This window comes from Heterodontus francisci, chromosome 13 (assembly GCF_036365525.1).
Source record: "Heterodontus francisci isolate sHetFra1 chromosome 13, sHetFra1.hap1, whole genome shotgun sequence".
NCBI lineage: Eukaryota > Metazoa > Chordata > Chondrichthyes > Heterodontiformes > Heterodontidae > Heterodontus > Heterodontus francisci.
The window spans coordinates 76291565-76315272 of NC_090383.1; the positions used below are offsets into that span (position 1 = coordinate 76291565).

The following is a 23708-nucleotide window of genomic DNA, read 5'->3' on the forward strand; positions in this document are numbered from 1 at the left end:
ACTGGATGTAATTTGCGCTTGAAGCTCGTCGGGACTTTGCGTTGGTTTGGCTAATTTTGAGTGAATTGTGTTGAAAAAACCCCAGCTTAACTTAACAGAAACTCCAGGCCACCACATTCTTTACTTTGCATTATTCTGCTCAGAGATGTTTTACTGACTGGGGGACATTCTCACTTTTACCCCTTGGGTGACAAAATGGCAAAGCAGATCACGTGCCCATTATAGAAGCTTCCCAATGTTCACTTCCAGTGATTTCAATGAGAATGATCATTGGGCAGATTTTCTAACTGGCGGACAATTCACTGCACCTGTTTGCCGCCCAAGCGGTGAAGATGAAAATTACCCATTGTGAATCCCATCGGAACTGTTTCTCCACATATTGGTGAAATAAAGCAATTTGGCCTCTTCTTACTAAGTGTTTTTTCTGATCTGCTTTCAAAATTATAGGAGACACTTGAGTGCACATGTGAATGAGACAGTTATCCAATTCAAATCACAGGCGGGGGGGTGGGGGGAGGCGTGGAGTATTCCTATTGTTACACTCCTGGGTTATGCTATCACATAATTAGATATTGGACACTCGTTTCACTTGCAGGAGTGACTAGCAATAGTACCTGAGAAAATATCTAAAGCAAGACCTAAAGTCGCTATGCATTATAGTCATAAATGTGGCTAAAATGTGCTAACACCATTATTTCAAACTGATACGGTATGCAAGAATCATAATTCTGTTAGACACTTTAAGCTGAATTTTAACCTATAAAAACAGATGGCTTTGGGTTAGGTGGGGGGCTTAAAAACACCAGAATCTGTTTCCTGACCAAACCTGCCCATTTCAGGATTTAAATGAGGTCAAAATAAAAGCAAAATACTGCGGATGCTGGAAATCTGAAACAAAAACAAGAAATGCTGGATTCACTCAGCAGGTCTGGCAGCATCTGTGGAAAGAGAAGCAGAGTTAACGTTTCGGGTCAGTGACCCTTCTTCCGAAGAAGGGTCACTGACCCGAAACGTTAACTCTGCTTCTCTTTCCACAGATGCTGCCAGACCTGCTGAGTGAATCCAGCATTTCTTGTTTTTGTTTAAATGAGGCCAGTTGGATGAGGGACCAACCTGATCCAAGGAGGCGAGTGGCAACTCTATATGAGATAATGAGGATGCAAGCTTCATTTTCATGCAGGTTTTAAACTTTAACTGCTGTCAGCCGGATTTCCCGAGTGTTGGGGAACCCAGCAGCTTTCTCAAGGTGATAGATTGGTGAATTCAGGAGGTTAATGCCTTTACACTTATCTCCTGGATCCAGGTGCCTGCTTGTGAAACCTCCACAATGGCAGCCCTCCCAGCAATGACCTCCCCACTGTGGCACCCGATCCTACCACGAAGTTACCAACTGTCCCCCATCACCACCAGGCCCAAATACCCCGTCACCACCAGGCTCCGATCTCCCCACCGCCAGGCCCCGATCTCCCCACCGCCAGGCCCCGATCTGCCCACCACCAGCAGGCCTCAATCTCCAAATCACCCTCAGGCCCTGATCTCCCTACCTCCACCTGGTCCCCATGTCCAAGTCACCCTCAGGCCCTGATCACCCCACTTCCACCTGGCCCCCCTGTCCAAATCACCCTCAGGCCCTGATCTCCCCACCTCCCCTAGCTCCTGATCTTCAAATCGCCACCAGGCCCCAATCTCCAAATCAACACCAGGCCCTGATTTTGATTCCTACCACCACCAGGCCCCAATCTCCCCACCTCCACCAGGTCTCGATATCCTCCACCATCAGACACCGATCTCCCCATCACCACCAGGTCCCGATATCCCCCACCATCAGACACCGATCTCCCCATCACCACCAGGTCCCGATATCCCCCACCATCAGACACCGATCTCCCCATCACCACCAGGTCCCGATATCCCCCACCATCAGGCCCCGATCTCCCCACCACCACCAGTCCCCGATCTCCCCACCACCACGCCCCGATTTCCCCCACCATCAAGGACTGATCTCCCCATCACCACCATAAGCCCTCTGACCTCACCCCTCAGGCCCCTGACCTCCTTCCCCAACCCATCGCCAACCCCCACCAAGTGACCCCTTTATCCCCACCATCAAAACCACCCCCCCCCCCCCCCCCACACACAATTAACCCTCTCCAGCCTCAGTTACTCAGGCTGGCCTCCAGGCAGGGAACCGATCAGTGACATCAACAAAACACCATGGAGTTAGAACACCACAGTGTGAGGGGGAATCCTGAATCGTGGGTTCCCCATGACTCTCTGACCAACCCGCTGCCTGTGGGTCAGGTCAGTAAAAATTCTACACTTTGTCAGGTCCAGTTAATTGACAATCCCAGATATCTTGTGTGTTGTGGGGTTAACTTCTATGGGCTGAATTTAATCAATAGTTGATCTAATTAATTTAGAATAGACCCAGCATTTAAGTTGACCTGAAATTCCTCCCCAGTCAAGTAGGCAAAACGTTATGGTCCCTTTGTTTGCAGAAGTGTAAGTGGAACGTTAACTACCACTGGCTAAACTAAGCTGCTGCATTGAATATGTCAGAAATAATCCTCTTTCCAACTTGTGTTAGTACATTATTTAATGGCATTTGGCTGCTTCATTGAGTGAGATAAGCTCAACACTGATTTTGATCAATCGGGTCTGTAAGGCCACCACACGGACCACGGGAGGCCATTTCAGTGGAAATTGAGATCTTATAGCTGACACAATGAACTCTGACATGAACAAGAGGGTACAGATTTCATTGTTGTTGTTTGTGCATAGCCTTAAGGCATATCTGGGACTTTAAAATTCATGAAAGGGTCTGACCCAGCAATTTGCCCTCATAAATATTGGGTCTATTTTAAAGTGGTTGGAAAATGAATTCAATTCAAAAAGAGAGGAAGACTGTATTAAAGGTAGGTGACCTGATATTCTCTCTGAATAAAGACGTTTACAAAAATCCTCACAAACTAATTTCATTCTAAAATGTTAAACTACTGTTTTTCTAAGGTTATCAAAGGTAGCAACTACAATCTTACCGGCCCTTTGTCATCCTGCTGCTGTCAGTCAAGCCAGCTTCCAAGGAAATTTGCAGGAGACAGCAGGATTATTGGAGAGAGGGACTGACAGAAGAATAAGAGGCAGGAGTTTGGGCATAAACAATTGCAAAAAACTGGGTACAGACCAATTCAAATCGAGAGCTATAATGAAAAATGTATACTGGTGAGAGAGCTGGTGCAAGAGAGAAATCTACAGTGATCAAGAGACAAAGAGGCAGTGAAAAGGAGCTAAAATAAAATAAATTATAGAAAATGCATGAAGAATCAAAAATGAAGAGAGAAAAAGTAAGAGTTAAATCAGAATTACACATGAAATAAAACAATGGAAAATGGAAAAATGAAGATAACCTGCAATGTAAATAAGGAGATAAATCAAGAAATTGAGAATGAAAGATCAAGATAACAAGGAAGAATTTAAATTCCAGGACAAAGGAAACATATCAATGTAGAAATCAGGACAAAACAGAATATGGACATAAATGTTTAGAAAAGAAAAACTTACTACAGTTAATGTTAACCCAATCAGTTAAATCAGCTAACCCAAGTGTTCTTAAAATAATGTGATTTATACAGGTGTTGGAACTTTAGAGTGGAGAGATTTTTGTAGGCCTAATCCTGTAGAACTGGCCTCTCCAGTGCTTCAGCTGGTTAAAGCAGTGAGTAATTTTGATATATACAGTCTAAACAGGTCCCAGGTCGTAAATAAAAACAGAAAATCCTGGAAATATTGAGCAGGTCTGGCAGCATTTGTGGAGAGAGAAACAGAGTTAACATTTCAGATCAATTACCTTTCTGATTTGTGCTAAATTATCTAATCTGAGCTGGGAGCATTACAGTTGGGCTCAGTGCTACCAAATTACAGAAGAAATGTTGGCCAGGTTTCCCTTCTTGGTTGTATTGAGTGTGTGTAAATCTAGAGCAAGAATAGGGACAGGCACAGCTAGGACACCCCGACAGTTCATTAGACTCACAACATTCAGTGTCAGATTCACACAGTAGCACGGCCATAGGGTGAGGTACTGCAGAATTTGGGCGGCATTTAATGGAGGCGATGGGGGTCTTGGCCACCAACTAAAGAGTCGGCAAGAGCCCCACATTCCTCTTCTTTGGAAGGCCCACTGCATCATATGCAGCACTTAACTGGGCAGCAGCGGGCCTTACCTGGGATTAAGGACCCCAGCAACAGACGTCCCGCTTGCTGAGAGCTGCCGGCCAATCAGAGGCCGGCAGCTCTTTTACTCAGAAGCGCCACCGTGGAGGCGGTGGCTGCTGCCAGTAAAGCATCCACCCGAGGTCAGGATTATTGATGGACCCAGGCCACAGGTGAGTGATGGGAAGGGTTTCGTGGGGGTGGGGGTCACAGGGGAGGAGGGTATAGAGGTGTCAGCAGCCAGGGCAGGGGGGTGACTTTCAACAGGCCCTGTCCTTCCCGATGCCGTGTCCCTTGATCAGGCACAAAGTGCCTTAGGAACATAGGAGCAGGGGAGGGCCATTTAGCCCATCGAGCCTGCTCCGCCATTTAGTACGATCATGGCTGATCATCAACTTCAATGCCTTCTTCCCACAGTTTCCTCACATCCCCTTATGTCATTTATATTTAGAAATCTGTCAATCTCTGCTTTAAACATACTCAATGACTGAGAATCCAAAGATTCACAACCCTCTGAGTAAAGAAATTTCTCCTCATCTCTGTCCTAAGTGGCTTCCCCCTTATTTTGAAATTGTGTCCCCTGGTTCTAGACTCCCCAACCAGGGGAAACATCTTAGCTGCATCTACCCTGTCTATCCCTTTAAGTATTTTGTAGGTTTCAATGAGATCACCTCTCATTCTTCGAAACTCTAGAGAATACAGGCCCTGTTTCCCCAATCTCTCTTCATAGTCTTGCCATCTCGGGAACAACTCTGGTGAGGTTATCCACTTTGGTAGCAAAAACAGGAAGGCAGATTATTATTTGAATGGCTATAAACTGAGAGGGGAATATACAATGAGATCTGGGTGTTCTCGTGCACCAGTCGCTGAAGGTAAACAAGCAACAGGCGGTAAAAAGGGAAAATGGTATGTTGGCCTTCATAGTGAGAGAATTCGAGTACAGGAGCAGGGATGTCTTGCTGCAATTATACAGGGCCTTGGTGAGGCCACACCTGGAATGTTGTGCGCAGTTTTGGTCTCCTTATCTGAGGAAGGATGTTCTTGCTATAGAGGGAGTGCAGCGAAGGTTTACCAGACTGATTCCTGGGATGGCGGGACTCACGTATGAGGAGAGATTGAGTCAGTTAGGATTATATTCACTGGAGTTCAGGAGGGGGGATCTCATAGAAACCTATAAAATTCTACCAGGACTTGACAGGGTTGATGCAGGAAGTATGTTCCCGATGGTGGGGGAGTCCAGAACCAGGGGTCATTTTCCAAGGATATGGGGTAAACCTTTCAGGACTGAGAAGAGGAGAAATTTCTTCGCCTAGAGAGTGGTGAGCCTGTGGAATTCGCTACCACAGAAAGCAGTTGAGGCCAAAACATTGTATGTTTTCAAGAAGGAGTTAGATATAGCTCTTGGGGCGAAAGGGATCAAAGGAAATGGGGGGAAAGCGGCAACAGGTTATTGAGTTGGATGATCAGCCATGATCATAATGAATGGCAGAGCAGGCTCAAAGGGCCGAATGGCCTACTCCTGCTCCTATTTTCTATGTTTCTATGTTCGTTGCTCTCCCTCTATAGCAATAATAACCTTCCTAAGCTAAGGGGACCAAAACTGCACACAGTACTCCAGGTGCAGTCTAACCAAGGTTCTATACAATTGAAGCAAAACTTCAGTACTCCTGTAGCTAAATCCTCTTGCGATAAAGGCTAACATACCATTAGCCTTCTTAATTGCTTGTTGCACCTGCATGTTAGCTTTCAGTGACTTATTGACAGGGACACAGAGGTCCCTTTGTACATCTACACTTTCTATTCTCTTACCATTTAAGAAATATTCTGCACATCTGTTCCTTCTACCAAAGTGGATAACCTCACATTTTTCCACATTACATTCCACCTTCTTGCCCACTCACTAAATCTTTCCAAATCCCCTTGAAGCCGCTTTGCATCTTCCTCACAACACATATTCCCACCTAGTTTTGTGTCAACCGCGAACTTGGAAATATTACATTTGGTCCCCACAGCCAAATCATTGATATATATTGTGAACAGCCAAGGCCCAAGCACTGATCCCTGCGGTACTCCACCAGTCAAAGCCTGACAATGCGAGCATGACCCATTTATTCCTACTCTCTGTTTTCTGCCTATTAACCAATCCTTAATCCATACCAGTATATTACATCCTATCCCATGTGCTTTAATTTTTTCTAACCAACTTCCTCTGGGGGACTTTATCAAAGGCCTTTTGAAAATCCAAGTATACCACGTCCACCAACTCCCCTTTATCAATTCTGTTAGTAACATCCTCAAAAAACTCCCGACAGGTTCGTCAAACATGATTTCCCATTCATAAATCCAGGTTGACTATGTCCAATCAGATCATTATTATCCAAGAATCCATTTATCACATCCTTTAGAATAGATTCTAGCATTTTCCCAATGACTGATATAAGGCTAACAGCTCTGTAATTCCCTGTTTTCTCTCTCCCTCCCTTCTTAAATAGTGCGGTGACATTTGCAACCTTCCAATGTGCAGGAACTGCTCCAGAATCTATAAAATCTTGGAAGATGATCACCAATGCATCCACTATCTTCATAGCTACCTCTTTCAACACTCTGGGATGTAGAAAATCAGGTCCTGGGGACTTATCAACCTTCAGCCCCATTAATTTCTCCAATATAACCTTCTTACTAATTGTTACGACCAGGTGAGAAAGAGGTCTAGGGTTCCCTTTCAGCCTTCACCTGGTCTTACTGTAACAGGGTTTTATTTTTAAACACACTGTTTTTAGCTCCCCCTTGGTGAATCCTTGTTCACCGCTTTCCAATTATAAGGCAAAGAAACCAGCACAAACAGGCTTTCTTAGGTTTAAAGAAGAAAGGTGAAATTTTATTAAAGTTAAACTCTAATTTAGTTGACGCTTACAGGTACACGACACACCCATGCTAGTATGCATACGTGATACACACATGCAAATAGAGCCAGAAAAAATAAAGTGGAAAGGTTTGAGGCAATATCTGAAGAGTTTTTGTTATGGGTCTTCGAGCTCACTGTAGAGTTTTTTTTTTAGAGATACAGCACTGAAACAGGCCCTTCGGCCCAACGAGTCTGTGCCGACCATCAACCACCCATTTATACTTCTTTCTTTTGGGCCTCCTTATCTCGAGAGACAATGGATACGCGCCTGGAGGTGGTCAGTGGTTTGTGAAGCAGCGCCTGGAGTGGCTATAAAGGCCAATTCTGGAGTGACAGGCTCTTCCACAGGTGCTGCAGAGAAATTTGTTTGTTGGGGCTGTTGCACAGTTGGCTCTCCCCTTGCGCCTCTGTCTTTTTTCCTGCCAACTACTAAGTCTCTTCGACTCGCCACAATTTAGCCCTGTCTTTATGGCTGCCCGCCAGCTCTGGCGAATGCTGGCAACTGACTCCCACGACTTGTGATCAATGTCACACGATTTCATGTCGCGTTTGCAGACGTCTTTATAACGGAGACATGGACGGCCGGTGGGTCTGATACCAGTGGCGAGCTCGCTGTACAATGTGTCTTTGGGGATCCTGCCATCTTCCATGCGGCTCACATGGCCAAGCCATCTCAAGCGCCGCTGACTCAGTAGTGTGTATAAGCTGGGGGTGTTGGCCGCTTCAAGGACTTCTGTGTTGGAGATATAGTCCTGCCACCTGATGCCAAGTATTCTCCGAAGGCAGCGAAGATGGAATGAATTGAGACGTCGCTCTTGGCTGGCATACTAATCCTACATTAATCCCATATTCCTACCACATCCCCACAATTCCCTACCACCTACCTATACTAGGGGCAATTTATAATGGCCAATTTACCTATCAACCTGCAAGTCTTTGGCTGTGGGAGGAAACCGGAGCACCCGGTGAAAACCCACGCGGTCACAGGGAGAACTTGAAAGCTCCACACAGGCAGTACCCAGAATTGAACCTGGGTCGCTGGAGCTGTGAGGCTGCAGTGCTAACCACTGCGCCACTGTGCTGTGCTGTGATTGTAGGTAGATTTTGCTTTTCATTGGGGACCAGTATTCTTCTAAACCCTTGTTCGCTGTAGGAGACTTTTCTCTCTTGGGGTTCAAGTGACTTCAATGGATTCAGAGGCTTGTGAGAAAGAGCTGGGAGCAGGCAGACAGGAGATCTTCTTCAGTCTAGGAGCATTCTGCTTTCTGCAGGCTCTCAGTTCAAACTGTACAATTCAAAATCTCAGGTTGCCCAGCAGGTTAGTCATGTGACTAGCTGGTTTGACCATGTCCGTTTGTGTATTCGGTGATCTAAGCAGTCAACCTGGAATGCGAACTCCCCCACCTTCAACATCTGGTGATCAAAAGTCCATTGTGGGTTGAATGTCAAGGAATGGCCGTTTTGTCCTTCCAAATACCATCTGTTAATATGCAAATGTCTTTTCCAACCGTGGCTGATCCGTTCAACAAGTCCTCCCCTCACTCCAGTAACCGTTTAAAATCAATGTTCATGACAAAATTATTGTGCCTCATTCTTGGCAGGTGGGGGTCTAGCATGACACTATAATACTAATTTCCTTCAATTGTTCATTCCTCCTAATCCCTTGGATCTCTAATTCTGGGAGATTTCTTGCATCTTCCCCAGTGAAGACAGACACAACGTAATCATTTAGCTTCTCTGCCATTTCTCTATTCCTCATTGTAAATTCTCCTGACTCTGCCTATAATGGACCCACATTTGTCTTAGCCAAATGTTTCCTTTTTATGTACCTATAGAAGCTTTTTACAGTCCATTTTTATATTTTTTGCTAGCTTACATTCATACTCTATTCTCCCTTTCTATGTCGGTTTCTTCCTCCTCCTTTGCTGTATTCTAAAATCCTCCCAATCCACAGGTTTACTACTATTTCTGGCAACTTTATAGGCCTTTTCTTTTAATCTTATATAATCCTTAATTTCCTTTGTTGACTGCCTTTGCTTTTGGGGTTTTTGTGCCTTGAGGAATGTATAATTGCTGTAAACTATGTAACATTTCTTTAAAGACTATCCATTGCCTATGTACTGTCATACCTTTTCATGTATTTTCCCAATCCACCTCATTTGCCAATTTGCCCCTCATACCTTCATAATTTCCTTTGTTCAAATTTAACACCCTGGTTTCAGATTGAACTACCTCACTTTCAAACATAATGTCAAATTCTATCATATTATGGTCACTCATCCCTAAAAGTTCTTTTACAACAAGATTATTAATTAGCCCTTTCTCGTGACATAATATTAGATCTAAAATAGCCTGTTCTCTAGTTGGTTCCTCAACATACTGCTCTAGAAGACGATCCCAAACACTCTCCAGAAACTCATCCTCCACAGCATCAGTGCTTATTAGGTTTACCCAGTCTATATGCAGATTGAAATCACCCATGATTACTGTATTACCCATGTCACATGCTTCTCTAATCTCCTGATTAATGCCATGCCCCACACTACCAGTACTATTTGGTGACCTATAAACAACTCCTACCAATGTTTGCTACCCCTTGCTGTTCCTTAGCTCCACCCAAACAGATTCCACATTATGTTCTTCCAATTTAAGATCCTCCCTTATTAATGTACTGACCCCATCCTTTATTATCAGCACAACACCACCTCCTTTTCCTTTTTGCCTGTCCTTCCGAAATGTCGAATATCATTGAATATTCAGTTCCCAGTCTTGGTCACCCTGTAGTCACATTTCTATTATGGCAATTAGATCATACCCATTTACCTCTATTTGGGCCTTTAAGTCATTTACCTTGTCTTCTTGACATTCTGCATTCTAAGCCTAGTTGATGCTCGCCTTTGTTTCACCTGCCTTCTAATGTCACTTGCTACTTTTCTACCTCCTGTTACCAGATTTACTTCCTTCCAGCTTGAGCTGCCCCTCAGGTTCCCATCCCCCTAACAAGCTAGTTTAAACCCTCCCCAACAGCACTAACGAATATTCCTGAGAGGATGTTAGTTCCGGTCCTGTTAAGGTGTGGCCTGTCCATCTTGTACAGGTCCCACCTGCCCCAGAACCAGTCCCTTTGCCTCAGAAATCTGATGCCCTCCCACCTACACCAATTCTCCAGCCACGTGTTCAATCGATCAATCCTCCTATTCCTATGCTCACTAGCACGTGGCACTGGGAGTAATCTTGAGATTACTGCTTTGGAGGTCCTGCTTTTTAATTTCCTTCCAAACTCCCTAAAATCTGCTTTCAGGACCTCATCCCTCTTCCTACCTATGTCATTGGTACCAATGTGGACCACGACCTCTGGCTGTTCATCCTGCCTCTGAAGGATGTCCTGCAGCCACTCCGTGGCATCCTTGACTCTAGCACCAGGGAGGCAACACACCATCCTGGAGTCACGTTTACTGCTGCAGAAATACCTGTCTGATCCCCTGACTATCGAATCCCCTATGACTATTGCTCTTCCACTGTTCTTCTTCCCCTCCTCTGCAGCTGAGCCACCCGTGGTGCCACAGACTTTGTTCTGGTTGCACTCCTCTGAGGAACCATCACTCTCACCAGTATCCAAAATGGAAATCCAATTAGCAAGCAAGATAGATTCAGGAGACTCCTGCACTGCCTGCCTAGATCTCTTAGACTGCCTGGCGGTCACCCATTCCATCTCTGCCTGCCTTTGAACAAGGGACCCCAAACCCATCCCAGGAGCTCGCAAACAACCTGCATGGGTTTGCTTGTTGTCTCCCTGTGTGGTGACAGGCCTACCTATTGCTGGGCTAATACTGACAGCGGCAGGATGAGGCCCTTAATTTGGCATTAATTCCTACTTAAGGGCTTCAATTGGCAGTGGAGTGGGAAGACCAACCACAGGCATTCCCGCCACAGACTTAATTGAGGTGGAGGCTAGAAGGTGGTGGGGGTCCCCAGCCACCACCATCCCGCCCAATTAAATGCTCTGCCCACCTTCAAATTCACCAGGGGGTGGGGGGGGGAGCATAAAATCCAGCCCATTGGCGCATCAAAGCAAGATGTTGAGCCTTCAAAAGAGGAAAAGAGACAAATACATGAAACAAGGAAGGAAAATACAAACAAGAACAAAAATTGCCAAGATTTTAAAAAAATATTCGGCTGAATTTTTAGGCCTTCATGGGGTTTGGACAGAAAAGGGTTGTTAAATTCCAGAAAGCCAGTTTGTGATGATACTGGAGCCAATATTTACTAGTCATATATTTATTTACAGAGTAAAACATTACAAGCATATACCTTCTAACTCAACCATACCACAGTTTCAGTAAGTGTCTCTTTATATGTGCTCAAGTAAGACACAATCAATGCCCTGCACCTGCATATAATTAAACACAATTGAAATACAATTAACATGGGTGGTTGTGGAATTTTGTGCCAGTTCTGCAGCTCTATCCTGTCCCGGGCCATTTTCCTGGAGGCAGGGTGGGGTGGGTGGTAGGGCTAACAGCCTGCAAGTGGCAGGTAGCCAGTTCAGCTTGTTAAAGGCCTATTAAGCTCTATTGTTGAAAGCCGACTGGAATTTTCTAGTCAGCCTCCAGGTCCCCTCCATAATGGTGGGCTGGCTGCTGAGGCCATTTATTAATTTAAAGTTAAAAAAGTTGGAGCGAGGGCGCCTCCATCTTGAGGTGCCCTCTCCCTCTCTCTTACCTGAAAAGGCAGCCTGCTGCTTCTTCAGTGCTGGAGGGCCACCTATTGTTGCTCCATCTTTGAGAGCCCGCCCTTTGACCACCATTTAGTCAATTTGGGGAAAATCACAGCCGGGTGACTGTTTCCCTATTTGACCATGATGGCGGTTTCCGAAGCCCGCAGGCAAAGTACTGCCCTTTAAAATTATATTTTTAAAATCAGTAGTGGAATATAATGTCCAGATGTAATAAATATGTCCACTTAGGACTACATTAACCACAAGTTACTCAGGAAGCTTTCCTTATGGGAATATTTATTGGCTGCAAAATTTGATTATGTCGCTCTGGTATTTTCGGTGTTATGGGTGCTGTTTTAGGCCCAAAATGGTGTCTGCACTGCTCAAGACGAACGCTGTATTGGGTAGACCATTAGCGTGGGTGCTGGGAGCATCGCTGGAAGGTACAGAGCAGGCAGATTGTGACGATAGTCAGCGTTTAATGCTGATTTGACTCCAGCAGTGTTATTTTCGACCTCCGTGCTGCAGCTAATGCCCTCTCTCGACCTTGCACAGCTGAACATGCATTCAGCAGCAGGAGGAACCTCAACCGGTGCTATTTTGAGGGATCATCAACCACTTTCAGGTTAGTTGCTGATTAATTTCTACTGGCTGCTGAGTTAACAGAAGTGTTTGATGGTTTGTACTGTTACTTAAAATTGGTAAAGTCTACAGGGAGTAGTGTGGCACATGGAGAAGGTCTTGGTTCACAAGGCTTCTGCGCAGACCACTTGCTCCCAGTAATGGGTGCTTCGTTTCTATCCCCCTTGGCCTGCAGTAGGATAGGGAGAATGAGCAGAGGTGACACAGAGGAGGACAAGCTGCTCAATGAGGGAGGGGGGTGGGAGTGGAGAAAGGCTCTCAGCAGGAGGTCATATCGACCCAGGATTATCAGTGAGCAATTCTCCTATCTCAATCTCAGTGAGGATCAGAGTGTGTGATGTCTCCGTTTCACTGAAGAAGTGCTCACTGAAATATGTCACCTGCTGCAGGCAGACCTGCAGCTTCAGAGCAGAGGGAGAACAGTATTACAAGGGGTTGTAAAGATGACCATGGCCATGAACTACTTTGCATCAGGCTCTTTCCAGGTTGGAGGAGGTCACATCTCCTATATCCCCCAGTGCATTGTCCATTGTTGCATGAAGAAGATCACTGACACTCTGAATGCAAAGGGAGGGGAATGCATTGCATTGTCTCTTTCCAGAGAGAAGCAGGTGGAGCAGGCATGTGGCTTCGCCAGAATAACAGGCTTCCCCATATTGCTATTGACCACATAGTTACATGGATAGATTGGTGAAGCTGGGGCTGATCTCCTTAGAGAAGAGAAGGTTAAGAGGAGATTTTATAGAGGTGTTCAAAATCATGAGTGTAGATAGAGCAGGGTTGTCCAACATACAGCCCACAGGCCAGGATCTGGCCAGCCAAAGGTTCCCACCCGGCCCGCGGATGTATTACAAAGATGAGACATTTCCCATTGCCTTCTTCTTTCAGACATGCTTGTTAAAAATATCGCACTCAGTTTCACAGCTGACAGTTGCTGGGTACGGGAACAGCGGTTTCCCAACGTCAGACAGATTTGGGGTTTCCCGGCAGCTTCCGACTTTTTTTTAAAAGCCTGCCAGAAAACCACGAATCTGCCCCAAGTTCAGAAGCAACTGTTCCCAATGTCAGCAGCTGTCAGCTGTGAAACTCAGCGTGATGTTTTTATAAAAAAGCTGACCAAGCACGGGAGCAGAGAGAGAGCGAGGGAGAGACAGTGATCAAGATAACTCCTGACAAATGGACATCTCCACTTTGCTACAAGAAGTGTGCGGGCAAATATTGACTACTTGTGCAAGCAAAAAACTGCCAGGTATCTCACTAAATCAATGTCCAACATAGTGATGAGAAAGTAAGTCAATATATTAAACTCCTCATTTAAAGCTTCTTCACAAAAATGCACATTTGTAGTTGTTTTGATTAATAGTAAGATACATTTTTAATACATTTATCTTTCTGCAATTGTCTCACCACCCCCCTATGCAAGACAAAAATTGTAATGTGGCCCCCTACGTGAAAAGGTTGGACAACCCTGTGATAGAGAGAAATTGTTCCCATTGACAGAAGGGTTGAGAACCAGAGGACACCGATTTAAGGTGATTGGCAAAAGAATCAGAGGTGACATGAGGAAAAACTTTTATATGCAGCGAGTAGTTAGGATCTGAAATGCACAGTGGTGGAGGCAGGTTCAATCATGGCTTTCAAAAGGGAATTGGATAATAATCTGGAGAAAAAAATATGAGGGCTACAGGAAAAAGACGGGGAGTGGGACTAGGTGAGTTACTCTTCCAGAGAGCTGGCATGGACATGACGGGCCTCATGGCCTCCTTCTGTGCTGTGACCATTCTATGATTCTGTGTCACTTTGGGAGCGCAGCATGTCAACTCTGAGACATAGTGCAACTGCAAAGGCTTCCACTCCCTCAGTGTTCAGCTGGTGTGCAACCAGACTCAGCGCAGATGAATGCCTGGTATCCTGGCAGCAGTCATGATGACTTTATTCAGGACTATACCATCAGCACTTGAGCCACTACCAGAGGGCGGCTACTGGGCAACGAGGGCTATCCGCTGACCACCAGGCTGATGACTCCAGTGCACAATCTACAGACACATTGGCAGCCTTAATATAACGAGAGCCATATTGGTCATTGAGCAGACCATTGGGGTGCTTAAGCAATGCTTCCATTGCGTTCACCGCTCTGGAGGAGCCGTGCAGTACTCTCCAGAGCATGTGTCATATTTTGTCATAACCTGTTTCATCCTGCACAATCTCGCCATAATGAGGTCACAGACCTTGCCACAATATATACAGCAAGCAGCTGAGGAGGAGGAGAAAAAGGAGAAGGAGGAAAAGAAGGGAAGAAGCAGCTAACATATTCCTTTTCCGGTCCGGCTGTCCATGAAGAACTCACCCAACTGTGGTACCGGTGAACATAATCCCATTCCCCATTCACCAACAGTCCCATTCCTTACTTGTTACTGACCATCAGTGTCCTTTTGGCCACAATTTTGAAATAAAATCCACCACAAAACAAATATTCCAAACCAACTTTATCAAACAAATCATTCAATATTCTTTAACAAAGCCAACTAATCACCCTTGTCCTAGTGCTCCTAAGCAATGCTACCTCAGTGGCTGCAGAATGGCTGGTGGTAGGCTGCTGACTTTCAGTGAGTGAGACTGCAGATGGCCTTGCAGGAGGTGCATACTTACACCACTTGCAGCTTTTAATTCAGAAGAGATTGTGGGATGAGGGAGAGTGGATTGGATGGGACATTTTCAATTCCATTTGTGCTGTTCATGCTGGTGGCTGAAAATCAACGGTTTCCAAATCCACGGTGAATGAAAATGGTTGGCATGTATGGTAACAAATATACACCTTATCAATACATAATAATGACCAGTTCTACTGGTTAAACCTCTGCGACCTTTCTGAGAGTATTCAAGGATGAACTAGTCAAAGCCAGAATCTGTTTTTGCTGGAGTGCAACTTCAAAGACAGAATGTAGTGAACCCTTGTGGCTTTTTTAAATGTTAAAACACCCTACGCTCGAACACCAGCTAACTGGCATGTGATCTCACACAATGGGTGGAATTTTATGCTCTCCCCACGGGAGGCTTGGAGGTGGTAAGGGTATAAAATCGGGTGGGATGGTGGCCGGGTGGGACCCCGCCACCAGCCCGCCTCTGCCGAAATTTAGTCTGGGGCGGGAAGGCCTGTGAATGGCCTTTCTGCTCCATCACCAATTGAGGCCCTTGCTGCCAACCCCTCTCGCCCCCTCCCCCCCCCCCCCCCCCCCGACCTCCCACTCTACTCCCATCTCGCGAGATCCCTCCCGCCCTGACCTCCTGAGGCCTGGCTCCAGTGACGCTCCTCGACTTCCGGTAGGTGCAATTACAGCAGCAGTCACTGCCTCCGCAGTGGCGCTGCAGCTGCTGGCCTCTGATTGGCTGGCAGCTCTGCAATGCCGGGACTTCCTGCAACAGCATCCTAAATCCTATGGCAAGTCCGCCGCTGTCCACATAAGTGCCTGATTGGCACTAAGTTCAGCAGGTCTTCTGGAAAAGAGACAACATGGGGATCTCAGTGTCGTTTCCCCCTGATGTCAAAACCCCCGCTGCCAGCATAAAAATTCCCCCCAGAGTCACTGATTCTGGGCTTCCTGAAGTCACAGGATATGTGCTAGCCAGTCACCAACTTCCACTCCTCTATACTTATAACATTCCTATTTTTGATCTGAGCCAATTTTAGGACATCCCTTTAGGATATTTCATGACTAATCGTGTTCTATATTAATTAAAACAAAAACTTGTTTTTGTAAAAGTGCTAAGTTAGCTGCTGCTCAGTGCTAAAATTCAAAAAAGAAAAGGTACCACATTTTATATTACTTCTTGCAATTTTATTGGTTTCCATGAGAGAATACAGCAGTATGTTTAAAAAGATAAAGTATAGCTGTTATTACTGTTTGATGTAGAATAGGTTTACTGCTAACCCTTAACGTTGTCTAAAATGTTCCATACACTGCTTTTGTTGTGGAACTTACTTCCAGACCGTGTCCTCCTCGCTCAGCCAGAACTTGTAGTCTTTCCACTTTTTACAACGTGGCTTCAGGCAGTTAAGCTGACAAACTCTGCAAGATTTCCCAGGCCAACAAAGAAATTGTACTAAGCTGCCGAGGCGCTCAAATTACAACTATCAATGCAAACCTAAATTAAAATAACTTCTGCAAGTTTTGGCTCTGTGTAATTCATTCTCTCATTATTTAGAACAATTTCCATAAAAGTCTGTGTTGACACTGACCCAGAAAATTCAGGAAACCCCCAGCTTTGATTTTTCTTCTTCGGGCTGAGTTAGCTGATCTGACCTTTAGTGATAATGGGAGTGCTGCAGCTGGCCTGTATTGAGAGAAGCAAAAGGTCTGAAGGTCATCATTAACCACCCCATTCTCAACCTGGCACTAAGCACACCCTTGGATCAAAGTGCATGGATATTTAAGCATCTTATTATGAGACTGTAAGCAGTGTTCTGCGCTGTACACAGTGTTCCAATCCTAGCATAGTTACTAAGCATTGCAGTAAGCTAGTGAAGAAAATGCAGGTGGAAGATCTGCTTGTGGTGCTCAAATGAAATTGTGGATGTGCTGTATCAACAACTGGAAGCCTTTCAGTGTAAGTCTCTGGCTGAAAGAGAGTACTGCAAGTCTCATGTTTATTAGTCTGAAATACAGCTGTTTAAACTATTGTTCTCACTGTGTTTCTGTTTATAGAATTTTGTTCTCCTATGAGGCCAGTAAAAAAAGTCTATTTGTTGCCATCAGCAGCACATATTTAAGGGTCGTTTTGTAATACAAATCTGCAATGAACACAACAGCGCTGACTGGAGTATAAAAAGTGATTTACTGTAAAAACAGCTCAGTAGAACCACAGATGTTCACTTCATACTTTGAGGATATGCAATGTGAACACATTCATCTTCATTGCAAATTATTTTTGACAAGTCCCTCATCCTGCTACTGCAGTTGTTTGTGACTGTCATTCTGTGAGCTGCAGCTTTCAGGGGTGTGTGTATGGATGCCATAGGCTGCAAGGAGCGAAGCCGCAAGTGGAACAACCTTCAGATGTTGTCAACTTCAGAGCTTTGTTTAAATGTGCATTGAAATTCAGCATAAAAGTGGCATTGAGAAAACATGGCACAGAAGCATCTGGTGAACAACTGTTTTTCAAAGGCAGTAACTGAAAACAACAAAAGCTAAAAATTTGTTTGCACCCATTTACGAGTGCAGGGGTCATGATGCACGATCTGCCCACCCCCTTTCCCTTTGAGACAGGCAACATGCAAACCTTGTGCTGCCTCCTCATTTGAATGATTCCAGCATGCAGCCCAGTGTGACCCATGCAGCTGGCTAGCTGCATGCTTAATAGTGTGCAAGGCTCGCACATGTTCCAACCAGCCTCCAGATCTGAAAGGCAGGCAGTCCCTCTTAAATGGAACCTGCACTGAATGAAAGGAGGCTGCTGTTGCCTCTCAGTGCTGCAATTGGAGAGAAGGAAAATGGGGCACCTGGGCAGAGAGAGGGCACCATGGTTCACAGATGTTACGCTGGAGGCGTTAGTAATGGAGGTGACAAGAGGAGAGATGCCACGTTCCACGGAGGACCAGGAGACTCTCAAAGCACACCCTCTGAAGGGAATGGGTGCAGGTGGCCAGGGGAAATTTCCAGAGTCTGGCTCCAAGGACCTGACAGTTGTGCCAGAAGAAGTTTAATGACCTCACACTGGTGGTCAGCATCAATGAATACATCTTCAAAGGACATCTCATACCCACCACAACACCAACCTCTCACGCTGCTCAATACACCACAGCCCCATCAATCACCCATCAGTAGTCCCTTCCACTCAGACCTCATGCCCAACATTCACACACTCCATCTCACCCTCACACATCTTCCAATGATGCCAGCCTCACACCCACCACTCCCTGCCTCTACATCCCTCCAACTATTCACATCAACCTAGCACATCAACCAAATATAGTGCAACACAATCACTGACATTCTGCTCTCTTGCTGGACAAGGTTGTCCAAAATAGAAGGCAGCGAAGTTGAACCGGGGAGGCACAGACATCCCTTGAGCTTGACAGAGGAGATGGGGCATCATGGGGCAAGCTGTATCAGGCATCGCTGAGAGCATTCAGGATGTTGGTATGTTCCTGCCTTATGCCCCTTTTCAACTCCCTCCTCAACCTCATCCTGCTATCTGGCATGATGTGCAAGCTGCAGATGGTGTGCCCATGTACCTCTTCCGTTCCTCCCCACTTCCCTCCCTCACCCCAACCCTACCCTTCTGGTTTTATGCTTTCAGATAAACAAGAACTGCCACTTGACCAACCACAGTAACTTCAGGAGGAAGGGCGAGAGCAACAGCCACACCAGTGATGAAGAGGCTCCATCACTTGCTCTCATACCTGCAGCCACCACCTCAGATGCTGGCACTGCGTGAATTTTGGAGGCTAGTATAGATTCAGAATCTGCACATGGTGAGTCACCGGGCACGAGTGGACTGCAGTCAGGCAGGGGAAAGGACAGCGTGTGTGCCAGCTCACCAGAGGGCGAGGTCACAGACCAGTTCTACTACAGGGGACTCAGACGAGGACCTTGATGGAGCGGCAGACAGGAGAATACTGATGATGATGTATACCAAGATGCTTGGTGCATTGGCAGGCATGTCAGACAGCCTGTTGTCACTGTCAAGGAGCATGGAAGAGTCCAACTCCAACATGACAGAGGCCATTGTGCAGAGCTTGGAGTCCATCTTTTCCACCATGGGAGTGATGGCCAACTCCGTGGCACCAATTTGAAGCCCAGTCTTGATACAGAGTCTGGTGGCTGCTATCACAGCTTCCATTGCAGCACAGGTGGAAGCCATTCAAAGTCTCAGTGCTGCAGTGGCAGCTCAGATAGAAGTCATGAAATCCATGCTGGGGCCATGCATGCTCAGACTGCTGCAAACATGGCTCAAAGGGACATGCAGGCTCTTATGGCAGTCCAGCAATCTGTTCTGCAACAGATTACTAGGATCATTGTGGCACTGCTCCAGGGGAATGGCAGTGCCTCCGTGGAGCACACACCTGCTGTTCTCTCAGGATGACAGCATTCGTACTCCCTTCACCGCCACACTGCTAGTGCTCTTGCTGTTGCTTGTCAGCCAGTCAGCCCATATTGCTGCCACCCATGCTGAGGTGGTGCAGTCCGATGCTGGGCCCTCAAGGCCTGGATCTACTCGAAGGCGTCCTGCAAAGCCATCTGCAGTCTCCGCTGGTGAAAGTCAGCAGCTTCCATCTGCCATGCTGCAGCCACTGGTGTAGCTCTGAGTGGGAGCACTTGAACAGACAAAGGCACACGCAAGGTATGCACTATGTGTTTTTGGATAAGGATGTTATGGAAAGGTTATTGTTGTTTTATGTTATTCGTTCTTGGGATATGAGCATTGCTGGCAAGGCCAGCATTTATTACCCATCCCTAATTACCCTTGAGAAGGTAGTAGTGAGCCGTCTTCTTGAACCCCTACAGAACATGTGGGGTAGGTAAACCCACAGTGCTGTTAGGAAGGGAGTTCCAGGATTTTGACCCAGTGACAGTGAAGGAACGGTGATATAGTTCCAAGTCAGGATGGTGTGTGGCTTGGAGGGGAACTTGCAGGTGGTGGAGTTCCCATGCATCTGCTGTCTTTGTCCTTCTAGGTGGTTGAGGTCATAGGTTTGGAAGGTGCTGCCAAAGGAGCCTTGGTGAGTTGCTGCAGTGCATCTTGTAGATACTACACACTGCTGCCACTGTGCACCGATGGTGGAGGGAGTGAATGTTGGAGGTGGTGGATGGCCGATCATGCAGGTTGCTTTGTCTTGGATGGTGTTCAGCTTCTTGAGTGTTGTTGGAGCTGCAGTCATCCAGGAAAGTGGAGTGTATTCCATCACACTCCTGACTTGTGCCTTGTTGATGGTGGACAGACTTTGGGGAGTCAGGAGTTGAGTTACTCATCACGGCATTCCCAGCCTCTGACCTGCTTTTGTATTTATACAGGCTGCATTTACTGACAACGCAACTACTAGGTGGTGCTGTACTAGCACATGCACAAATGCAGCCTCATCCACTTAATCGTCACTGTCTGCGATGTTCAGGCAGCTGCTAGGATTAAAGATGGCGCTGCTCAATTTATCACAGAAAAACAACTTCAACCCATGGCAGCACACAATGGACATGTTTGATACTCAGAGAACATTGCACTGTTTAAAGTCTCATCAGAAGGATAGCACCTCTGACAGTGCTGCACACACTCCGTAATTCTGTGAGGTTTCGGTGCCTCTTTGAGATCAGGGATAGTTCCAAAGGATTGGAGGGAGGTTCATGTGAACCCAAAATTTAAATCAGGGAAGAAATTGGGCATGTTAATTTAATGTTGGCTGTAAGGATGACTGGAAAGTATTATAGTGGATATCATTTATGATCACACAGAGAGTTGAACAGTATTAGAGAATCCCAGCATTTCTTTACCTAATCTAATTTTGGTTTTTGAGAAGCGACCTAAATTGGTTGATGCTGGCAGTCCAGTAGATGTTATAAACCTTGATTTCAATAAATTGCCACACAAATGGGATTGGTAATCAGCCATTGTGTTAGATAAGAAACTGGTTACAAGCTTGCAGACAGAAGGTCATTGCCAATGGGCGTAGATTTGTATGGGGCGAGGTTACATGTAGAGTGTTAAAATACTTCACGTTGGGACCATTGCTGTTTTCATAATTTTCATTAATGGTTTGCATGAAGGCATTATTGGAATCATCCAAAGTGTGAAGTTGGCATAAAAATAGCCACAGAATTTGGGAATTTAGACTAAATAGGTTGCAGTCCAATTTGAGTAAGTTGAGAGAGTAGGCCCATATATAGCAGATGTATTTTAATGTGGATTTTACTTTTTAATTTTATTTTTTAACCATGTGCCTGCTTTTCATGTAGTCAGAGCTGAACATTATTCTGCTATTAACAGTCTCTCTGGACTAATGCTTTGTCTTTCATCACAAGCATTAACACACGCTTTGCCTTTGTCCCAGGACAGCTTTGTTATTTAACCTCTCCTACCCTATCAATCACCTTCCCCTTTGTTCTCTCCCCCACCCCCCTCCCCTTCACTTGCTTAAAACCTAATTCTTTTCTAACCTTTGCCAGTTCTGATGAAAGGTCACAGACCTGAAACATTAACTTTGCTTCTCTCTCCACAGATGCTGCCAGACCTGCTGAGTATTTCCAGCACTCTTTGTTTTTGTTTTCGTTTTCGTTTCAGATTTCCAGCAGTATTCTGCAGTATTTTGCTTTTAATGTGGATATGTGCACATGTGTATATTGTGGCTTGGCTAGGATTAAAATGATTTACACAATACCATGGTCTTCAGGAGCTTTGCTACATTGCGTTAGGGGTTCAGAAAGGCTTTTCACCTGTTACAATCACAAAGTATACTCTGACACACGACTGCTGTTATTTTGTTGGATTTGATTAAATCTCACATTAGTCAGAAGTTCTTTTGTATTTGAGTATGCTTACACTTTGGCAGCAGTTTTTGTATCCTTTGTTTTCTTTGCCTCTTCTTGGAGATGGGAAAATGGTCTACATGCCTTCATGCCTAAATAACGCAGATTTTATGGCACTAATGGTCTTTTCCTCTTTTTATGTTTATTCATATATTTCAAAGTGGCTGCTGTGAGAAGAGTATCTGCTTGACACTTAGTGTGCTGATCTACGGAATCAGAGCAGACCAGAGGTTACAGAGATGGAAGGGTGGGGGGGGGGGGGGGGGGGGGGGTGGGCAAAGTCATGAAGGGATTTGAACATAAGGGTGAGAATTTTAAAATAGAGGTGTTGATTGAACTGCTGGCCTTGATGACATTCACGCTAAGGTGCTCAAAGAAATTGGCTCTCTTTGTGAGTCACTTGCTCAAATATTTAACAACTTGCTGGTTTCTGGTACTGCTTCCATGCTCTGGAGAGAAGCCTTAGTGGTGCCAATAATTAAATGAGGCAATAAGCCAAAACTGGGAAACTACAGGCCCATTAGTTTGACTTTGATTATTAGAAAGTTGCTAAAAGTGATTGTTAAAGATGCATTGTACAAACACCTTGAACAAGGAGAGGTTATTAGGGAATCACTGTATGGATTCTGGAAAAGGAAGTTTTGCATCACCTTAGTTGAATTAGATGTTACTATGTTCGTGGATGGCAGTAGTCCAGTCTACATTGTGTATCCAGAATATTGAATACCAGAAAAATGAATGGCACAGCTTCTAAATCTTCCTATCAGGTATTAGTACTGAATTATAACATTTCAGTATTTCCTTCCTATGATAGAATCCAGTTTCAAAAATTAATATTGATTTCATAATTAATACCTAATTCTACTGTGAATCACCAAAAAGACAGAGCAAAAGCAGTCAAACAAAGTTACAATTTCATAGTATTCAGTCACATAAATCCTACCTTTCACCCTGTGCCAATGTTCTCTCCCAGCATTGATTCCATAGGCATCAGTCATTCTCTAGCATCTGTCATAAGAGGGCCTTTTTCATGTGAGTTTGGCAGTCATTATTGGGAAGGGGAAGAGGAGATCACATGCTCACCCAATACTGGATATCAAAAGTTTTCAGGCTGAGTTTTCATTGGAGCATCAAGTCAATTGTAGAAACCTGCCACTGCCCCAGCTCAAGATCAACAGATAGAGTATGTAAGCTAGATTTTCTCATTGAGTAAAAATCCAAGCAGAAATATGCTGAAGTGAGATCACTGCCCATTGAGTGAGACGTAGGCTGACCGAGCTAGAATTTATGGAGTCAACCAAATTAACATAGCATACCTAGTGTCAAGAATGCCAATCACTGTGAGCTGTGGGGTCAGAAACCTGCGTGCTGCCACACAATTTAAAGGCCTGCTGTGGTTTAAAGAGGCAGCACCCAAACTCGGAAATTTCTACCTCGTCTTGAAAGGAAGATGCCTGAAAGTTCAGGAAAACAAATAAACACAAGCAGGCTCTCATAGTTGAAGTGGTGAATCTTTGGAATTCTCTACCCCAGAGGGCGGCGGAGGGTCAGTCATTGAGTATATTCAAGACAGAGATCAATAGATTACTAGATATTAAAGGCATCAAGGCATATGGGGATAGTGCAGGAAAGTGGCGTTGAGGTAGAAGATCATCTATGAACTAGTTGAATGGCGGAGCAGGCTCAAGGGCCCGACTGGCCTACTCCTGCTCCTATTTCC

General features: G+C 45.3%; 1 protein-coding gene across 1 annotated transcript in view; it reads left to right on the forward strand.

The window, feature by feature from the left end:
- vash2 (vasohibin 2) overlaps window positions 1-23708 on the forward strand; it is a 151611-nt gene that overhangs the window by 106119 nt on the left and 21784 nt on the right. The gene's annotated exons all lie outside the window — the stretch shown is intronic.